Raw genomic sequence first — 9,524 nt, forward strand, 5'->3', positions numbered from 1 at the left:
GGGAGTCATGATTCCTCTTAAGTATTCTTACATGCACACATCACCCTTCCAGCACCTGTGGGGTGAGGTACCAAAAACTTTCTGCCATATTTACCCTGGTGCTGACCACACTCACCTGGGACAGTCACCCTTTTGTGGTCATGATGTTATTAGGCCGGTTAGATGTGGTTGCAATTTCAATACCACTTGCACCTACGAAAGTTTCAAGGCACACATACCGCCTCATTTCTAATGGGTGCCTGTACCATAACCTTTGCTGAAATTCTGCAACTTTTTGAGGCAGGGCAGTCTCGAGCAGGTCGCGCGCCCTGGTGCTGAGGGGCGGAGATTGCTCCGGCGCCCCCGCCCTCGCATGGCGCAGCATGGTTTCCACACGGCGCCCTGGCGCAACGCGCCACTGGGGGTCTACCTAGAGCCGGGCCTGTTTTGAGGTGAGTGAGACAGGGTTTGTGCTGCTTGTCCTCCCAGATAGCAATAATGTGGTAACATTGGGGAAGCATCTCAGAACTAATAAAGCAAAATTGATGTGTGGGCAGTCCAGTATAAATCCACCACTATTACTGTAGTGGTGACAAGCTGCTGAATACGCTCACAAAAAGCACCACCGGTCTGGAAGGGCCCCAAGATGGGGCCATTGTGACGAAACTCAGCTCCCCTTCCCTTCCCTTCCCTTCCCCTCCAACTCTTTCATAGCTGAACATCTACACTTCCAATCAATTAGCCTGGTGGGCCTGCTGTCAGCCAAATCACAGCAACACGCATCGTGAGTCTACGATGGCCAGCTTCAAACCAGACTGCCTGATTCAAACCAGCACTTCCTTAGATTCAGATGGAAGGTGGTTGTGTGGGCAATGACAGAACAAAGTTGCCTGTCTGGGAACCCTTTCCTCACACCTGAAGACAGCTGTGGCTGAAGGACTATCTTGCCCTGACCTAGCAAAGTGTCACATTGTTTGGAGCCTAGGGGCTGCATTACACAAAACGATGTTTTCTACAGATAAGTTATGGACATCTCCTGCGATATATATCTTACATGCAGCAAACATTCACAGACATATTCACAGACATATATGTGTTTGTCCCTGAGTGAAGTAGATGCTGGATTCCTGCAAGGTCCGACTTCCATGTAGGAAATCTAGTTCATGCACAGAGGCCATAAGAGGGCCCACAGCTGGCCCAAGACAATTTGGCACCGGAGGAAAGCCACCAAAGGGTGCTCCAGGTCCTCCCCACCAGGGAGGAAGGGGTGAAGATCTACATCAGGAACAAAGGAATACAGTAATGAATATCTACATCAGGATCTGCTGCCCCCATGGAGCCTGCCACCTGAGAGGGCCCCTGCTGAGGCTTCATTGCCACTTTTTCTTCACCAAGAAATTATGAAACCCTTAGAGTGTTGAAAGGGGACATTGTGTTTCACGCAGCACTTATGAGAAGGTTACCCAATGGGCTCAGCAGCCTCTAACATACTGTATGGGAAGAGGGTTGAAAAAGGGTGAGTGGGTTTAAAAGGCACACACCAACAAGTTTACCCTTTGCTTTCTTGGGGGGGGGTGTTCTACTAGGACCCCCAAGAAAACAAGAACCACAGAAGAGCCTGTTATCTCATTTCAGCTTGTGCACAGAAAGCTGGACTCGGGCTGTGAGAATGGGCAGAGGGAATCTATTCGTTCCATCCAGCATATTGTGTGGGGTAAGGACGCAGTTAATCTACGCCACTCAGCGAAAATAACAGATTTAACATCCAGAGTTCCTTGTAGGAATTGAGATGCAGACAGTGAAGGAATTAGCTGAATGTCACAGCCAGGAATAGACTCTATGCAGCCCTTTGCCCACCAGTGGGAAGTGCTACAGCAAGACAATAGGCAGACACCACACACTCGTAAGGAAGAAAGGCAAGTGGTGATGGGGACCTTCTTTTTCCATGTGACATCGCCTGGCTAGCTGCCCAACTATGAGTTGCATGTGGAGCAGGAGAGGAAGTCTCTAGCAGCCACGATACCCCAGTGTTTTCTGTTTTGTCTTGTTCCTATTGAGTAGTTAAGAGGATTGCGAGAGGACGGAGAGAGATCTGATAAGGAGGCAAGGTTAGGGTAAATAAAAACATGAGCATGAGCAGGACAGGAAGGGCCTAGAACAAGTTTCCTGCTCTGGCAATGCTCAGTGCTCACCGGAGGAACTTGGCGACCGCTAACCTGGCATCCTCCAAGACGGTGCTGGTATTGGCATATGGCTCTCTCATCTACTGGCTGAAGCTCCATGACCTTTCTTTGAAGTGCAGCTTCAAGTGTTTACATATCCCAGAATTTCATATCCCAGAAAAGCAGCAGGGCTGTTGGGGAGGGTGAAGAGATACGACAGGGAAAGAGAAAACATTTCCTCCCATCTGCACAGTGTAGCTACTAGACAAATTCATGAAGAGTAAAGTTATTAATGGCTACTAGTTGTGAAGGCCCTGTACTCCCTCCTCCAGTATCAGAGGTTGTATGTCTCCGGATGCCAGCTCCTGGGAAGCAACAGCATGAGAGCGTTATGGGCAACTTAGAGGCTTCGCAGAGGCATCTGGCTGGCCACTGTGGGAAAGGGGATGTTGAACTAGAGGGGCCTTTGGCATGATCCAGCAGGGCTTTTCTTATGTTCATACAGTCATGCTCTTAGAACAAAGTCCACCTTGTGGGTCTCCTTTCCAAGCTCAAAGCAAAGCTGGCGACAAGGCTTTAGGGATGGGCAGGAGATTCAGTTGGAATCCAGAGGAGAAAGGCAATGGGAACACGTTGCCAGGGTGGTCAGGACAAGACGCCTCCTTGCTAGCTTAGGAGCATTCAGCACAAACAAAACAAGTCATGGAATACGTATGTTCAAACCACATTATAGATGGAACACAATGCTCCAGCTAGCTCTAAGCCACACTCCTGGTGGAGGGTGTAATTGATGTGGGATAGCCTTCCTGCTCGGGTGTGGGTAGAGATAGCTATGCTGCTGGTCACAGTTTTAAATAAATAAATAAAATGAGTTTTTGTCAATTCTAGCTTTGTGCAGGGTCGGGGGGACGGGGACTTTGCAGCCATAAATGAAATAAAAACTTGTAATAATAAATCTAAGTAGAGTGACACCCTGATTCAAATCTCACCTCTGCCATGAAGTCACTGCCTGGCCTTCAGAAAATCTCTCTCAGTCTCATGACTTATTCTACGGGGTTGCTGTACGCATTAAAACAACATGTGAATTTATATCGTTGTACAGTATATGTTTGTGCTAAATCTTCCTTTGCCTACATTTCTTCTTTGCTGCACTTCTTGCTTTGGCTTTTGTTTCCTTGTGGGGCCTAGTTTAAGCTACTATAGTTTTTGTTTACAAATCTCTTTGTCCTTCCCTTTATCTACATCTTCTTCCCTTTCTCTCTATTTACCCTCTCCATCACCTCTGCCCCAGTTTGCTTCCTCTATGTCACACTCTTCTTGTTCTTTCTCTCTGGCTGCCCTTTTTCTCTGACACTCACTACCTCCCTCACATTTGTGCTTTTCCTTTCTTGTCCTTGTTTTCACTGCATATGAAAATGCAACTCTTCCCTTGAGCCTTTGCCCTTCAGTCTCTGCCTCTTCTTTCCTCTCCCCCGCCATTCCTTTTCTGTTCTTTCACCTGTCCTCAAGGTGTTGACATGTAGATAATAAACTTGATAGCAGGCAGAGCCCATTTCTTTCATACTGGGCAGGACCTAGCTTGTTGAAGGACTTTATATACAATAAACATTATTAGTATTACATGAAAGGTGTGCCAACTCGGAAGCAGGACCTTTTTTTGAAGACATTAAAAGAATACTCAGCTGATGGACCTCCTGCCCTTTCCCACCACCTGTCCATGGCCGTAAAACAATAGAAATTCTTAACTAACTGACCAATCACATTGGTTCTGCCCCCCCACAAAAGTCCTCCCCCGTCCAACAAAATTCCTGGCTACGCCCATGCACCTGTCTTTTAATCTTTGCCCATATCCCCGCTGGTCCTCTGTCACCCTGGTGTGGTGTTGTGGTCCAATTATTTAGCCATGAAGTTTGCTAAGTGATCTTGGGCCACCCATACACACTACTGTGTTTACTCTGCATCCAGTGTGCCCCCCCCCACCAGGAAGCATGGTAAACATTAGCCATAATCCATATCTATCCCGAAATTACTTAGTAAATACTTCGATGCATTTCCCCCCCAAACTAGCTTTGATCTGAATTGAGATAAAGAATGACATAGCTGCGTTTTAGGCCCGAAACGTGTACATAGCCATTGTCTCTCAGCCTAACCTACCTCACAGGTTTTTTGCAAGGATAAAACGGACAGGGGTGAGAACTACGCATGCCACCTTGAACTCCTTGGAGGAAAAGTGGGGTATGAATGTCATTGTTGTTACTGGGAAGAGAGGGGAGTGGGGTGGCTGAATTGATTAGTGGAGCAATGGGACAGATGGCATAGTGGCAGCACTCTCTCTTGCCCAAGGTTGGAGACCTCCACTTTCAAGTCACGACCCAGACAGCCCTTGTTATAGAGCCACAGGCTCCAGGTAGTATGGGATTCTTGCCTAAGAATCACAACGGAGGAAGATGAGCTTCCATGCAGCAGCGCATTAGAAATGCACTCCTAGCTCAGCAATGCTGATACATATCTACCCTGCCAAAGGTCATTGCGGGAAGGGAAACTCAACTACTCTCTGGTGAAGGAACTCTTGGCTGCTTGAACTGCTCAGCATATGCAACTACCTCTCCTGTTCAGTTGAGAATTAACTCCAGCTCTTCCCACACCCACTTTACCACCAGAACCCAGTCCTTTGTGGCACCATTAGCGATAATGGCTCCATAGCTGCTGAGTGCTTTAATAATGGGATTGTGGTTGACTGTGGAAGGCCTCTAGGGTGTATTCCCAGCACCCAGCCCTCCACTCTCTGAAGAGGAAGCAGAACAAGGATAAAATTTGCCAGCTCTTCCAGTGCCCCTCAGCCCTGCCTCTAACTCCACATATATTGCAGCCTGAGCCTTACAAAAAAAACTCAAAGTGACTTATAGATCAATAAAAAAACTCTATGTACAAATATTTAAAAATAAATACATACCTAAAGAAAATAAATACATAAATAACATACAATTTAAGAAGTTGTATTACACTTGTGGTTTAATATACCGTACTTGTGGTTGTGTTATTTTTGTGCTTTGGCAATGAAGTCTCTCCATCAACAGTTCTCCATCAAGGACATGACAGGGTTTTGGGGCGTGCAGTTCTCTGGCCTTGTTCCCCCTAGCAGCAGGAGAGCAATGGCGAACTTCCCAGGAGTTGTTAAAGGCTTTCTTGGAACTCAGAGTGACAGAAATTGGGCAAGCCCTTTCTCTCAGTGACTCCTGCCTTCCTTCTAGAGGCACAGGGATTCCCTATGGCCATTGAGGAAGGGAAACAGGATAAGGCAAGAGGACATGTCTCCCACTTTCTCCACTCGTAGCACAAGCCCTAATCTATAGATGGAGATAGTAGTCTTCTACTAGGTGCTTGTAGGTATTAGGTTACACCTAGGATTCTGGGATGAAGAAGCAATAAAAAGTTACTGTTAAAAAGTGCCTCATTCTGAATTTGAATTAAAAAAAAATTAAATAGAGCATTTTTCCTCTCCAGATGAAGCAGTTTGGATTCAAAGTGCAGCATCTCATGAAAAATGAAGCATTTCCCCTTCTGCAGATACTTCCAAGGGGTTATAATACCTCCAGTCAGCTAATGCTGAAAGTGCATATTCAAAGGTGGTTGTTGTAACCTCCATTCAGCTGCTCAGCAGTTACAGTGACCTCCTTTGAACTTTGACAGGTGTCACCAACCTGATCTCTGGTGATTAACAAGTGGGTGGTCCTGACCATCTGTCAAAGCTGACCCACGTGGGTGAGGGATTTTTGAATTCACCCTGTGAACAGGATCCCGTTCATTCCTGCCTTAAAGCAAGATAGAAAAAAGGTGCCATTTTATTTGGGAGCTTTTTCTTTTTACATCCATTTTATGAAGATGCAATATGACACAGACTTCAAACCATATAAATCCTTTGCAATGGTATGCGTTTATAAATGCTGTACATTTTTGTATTTTTTGCATTGTTGCTGTATTTCACAATCTGTAACTATTGAAAATAACTATTATCGGCAAAATGAAAGACTAATCATGTCTATTTGGACGAGGGCTTGCCTTCATTCTAAACTTACAGATTTAATACAAAAGCAGCATAATACTCCAGTACTTTCTTCTAACAAGGAATTGTCCCTCATAATTGCCTATGGATCGTCCCACTGCAGGAGTGGGGAACCTGTGGCCCTCTTGATGCCACTGGATTCCAACTTCCATAAGCCCCTGCCAGCATGGCCAATGGTCAGAGGTGATGGGACTTGTAATCTGGCAACATCAGGGGGCGGGGGGATGGCAAATTCCCCACTCCTGGCTGGCCTATCTCTTGGGGAAGGGGGGGAGCAGTGAGGAGTTGCTGTCTCCAGTCTAGTGCTCTTGAGTACCATTTCTTCATGACCCAAAGAGAGTGCCATTTGCCTAGTCCGGAACACCAGTTTGTGAATGGTTCTGTTTTCCAAGGCCTTGGCCTCCAGCTAAGCACTCCTTAAGGCCCACTCCTCTTGGCCCTCACCCTCTTGTTTTTTCCCCTCACTGGCCTTTCATTCATCTCCAGACAAAACAGTCCTCCGCTTAGCAACTAAGGTTGCAGGCAGAATTGGTTTGTTTATATTATTAATAATAAACTGCCTCAGACACAAACCAAACAACATAATATGGCATTGGGTTCCAGGCCAGACCTCTATCACAAAAGAATCAAAGTGGAAAGCAAATGCATCGGGGCGGGCGGGCAGTGATAGTTCTTTACAACGGACTTGCAAACAAGACCACAAAAGCTGCTTCATGAATCATTAAATCTTTACATTCCTGATGTTTAACCATTTCTTTCAAAACTGCTTGTGCTAAAGACTTGCCATGTAAGAGATTATTTATAACCCCCACAAATTCTTGGCATGCAGGTGTTCCAAGAGGCAAGAACAAAACAAAGGCCCAGTTTACAGAACTTCCCTGCTAGGTTACAAGACTGGCCCTATTGTTAGGCAGAGTGAGGTCAGGCAGCAGATGCTGAGAGGCAGGCAGCAGCAGTGAGATGCGGGGAGGTAGATCGGTGTGTGCCTCCCCCTAAGCTAGCCCATCAGATGCTGTGGAAGATGCTGTTCCATTACCAGTGTTGAATTAAGATTCAAATGCTAGTCCAGTTCAATTCCATCCATGGATTGAGGGGTGCCCTCCTTTACTACTGGCAGCAAAATCTTTTGGGCTAAGTACCCTTGAATAAATTCCTGCTAACCACAGGTGACTTCAATTACCATGCCTTTTTCACAACACCCAGAGGCAGATATTATTGTCTCTTTACATTGTTCATCAAACATGGTGACTTCTCTGATACGGAAAGCAAGTGAAATAGAGCAGGCACAACAAACCCACTCCCTCTTAAGACATCTCTTACACAGGGCTCATACACACATACTGCTTACATGTACCGTGTTTCTCATATTATAAGACACGTCTTATATTTATTTTTTCCTCAAAAAAACACACTATGGCTTATTTTCAAGGGATGTCTTATTTTTTTCCTCCTCCTGCTGCCGCGGCCGGCATTGCTGCTCCTCCTATCACTATGTCTTATTTTCGGGGTATGGCTTATATTCCTTGAATGCTTAAAAATCCTGCTATGGCTTATTTTATGGGGATGCCTTAAAATATGAGAAACAGGGTATTTAACTTAATTACTCAAGATTAGATAACACAGCTGCTTGTCTGAAGTTACTCTGCTGAAAGGCAAAGTATGGTATAAGGTGAAAATAAAGTTCTACCTGTGGTATTAGGTAAATCACCACTTGATGTTGGAATCCTCCAGGGGTGACCATACATGTAGAAACCATTGGAATTAATGGGACTGTGCAAAGAGTGAATAAAGACCTGGGAATCAAAGCAGGCCTTGGGTGGAATTTTTTTTACAAGGTATAGGGCAGGCATCCCCAAACTGCGGCCCTCCAGATGTTTTGGCCTACAACTCCCATAATTCTTAGCTAAGAGGACCAGTGGTCAGGGATGATGGGAATTGTAGGCCAAAACATCTGGAGGGCCGAAGTCTGGGGATGTCTGGTATAGTGCAAAAACCCACACCAACAACTAGGAACCTTAGAAATAAAAGGCATGGACATATACAGATGTGTATGGTATTATTATTTTCTCTTGGTTTACTTCCTTGCTTTTTACATGTTATGGTTCCTAGGAATGGTGGTTGTTAATAAATGTAGATTATATATTACTGTTTATTGACTTCATTTCATTTACATTCCTAAGAATTTGGGTTGGGGTCAATGATGACTTTAAATAAACACAGAAGTTTGGGGAACTTGAGCACACACACACACAAATTTTGTCCCTATATTCCCAGTTCTACAGTAATAGATAATCTAGGCCTGATGCTAGCAAATTTGCATGTTTATAGTCAGAGGAGTCCATTGTTAGCAACAGTCAGCCCACAGTTTATAGATTCAGAATTTGCACAAACTAGGGTTGCCATATGTCTGGAATTTCCCAGACATAGCTGGTATTCAGCCCTCGTAAACAGCATCCGGGCAGAAATTGAGTTTTTTTTTTTTTGAGATTTTGCAAAAAAAGTTCAACAACTTTGGGAATTCCCACCCCCTTTTTAGGAATATGGCAACCTTAGCGTGCACACACCCACACACCACTTTTATCCTCGGTTGACATCCAGTGCTGACAGGAGGAAAGTGGCAAGTGGGGGGAGAGTTCTCCACTCCTCACCCGTGGACCCCTTCAGCAGTTAGAGTTGCCTCCCTACCTGTGTGTCTACATGATTAGGAACAACCTGCCAATTTCCTTATGGAGTACAGACTAGAAAGTGAGAGAGGGGATTGTTGTTGTTGTTTAGTCGTTTAGTCGTGTCCAACTCTTCGTGACCCCATGGACCATAGCACGCCAGGCACTCCTGTCTTCCACTGCCTCCCACAGTTTGGTCAAACTCAGGTTCGTAGGTTCGAGAACACTGTCCAACCATCTCGTCCTCTGCCGTCCCCTTCTCCTAGTGCCCTCAATCTTTCCCAACATCAGGGTCTTTTCCAGGGAGACTTCTCTTCTCATGAGAAGAGATGACTCTTCTCATATCCTCAGAGAAAAAGAGAAGAGGAGAGAGGGGATAAGATACTGCAATATATTCTGGGTGTTTCAGCTAAAGGTATCAGTATATGCAAACATTTGCAGCTATATTCAACACAAGTCCTAAGAACTGAAATTCAGGACCAGATTTAAACAACAGTGGATTAACAAGAAATTCTTAGCTTCATGAATCATTAAAACAATGGCAAGCACCCGATGTTTAACTTTTTCCGAACTGTTTGCTCTAAGGATGTACTTATGTGTGGAAATATTTGCATATATTTTGTATCTTCCCTAGTAATCAAGCACTGTGGTTTTGTA

This window comes from Zootoca vivipara, chromosome 2 (assembly GCF_963506605.1).
Source record: "Zootoca vivipara chromosome 2, rZooViv1.1, whole genome shotgun sequence".
Lineage (NCBI taxonomy): Eukaryota > Metazoa > Chordata > Lepidosauria > Squamata > Lacertidae > Zootoca > Zootoca vivipara.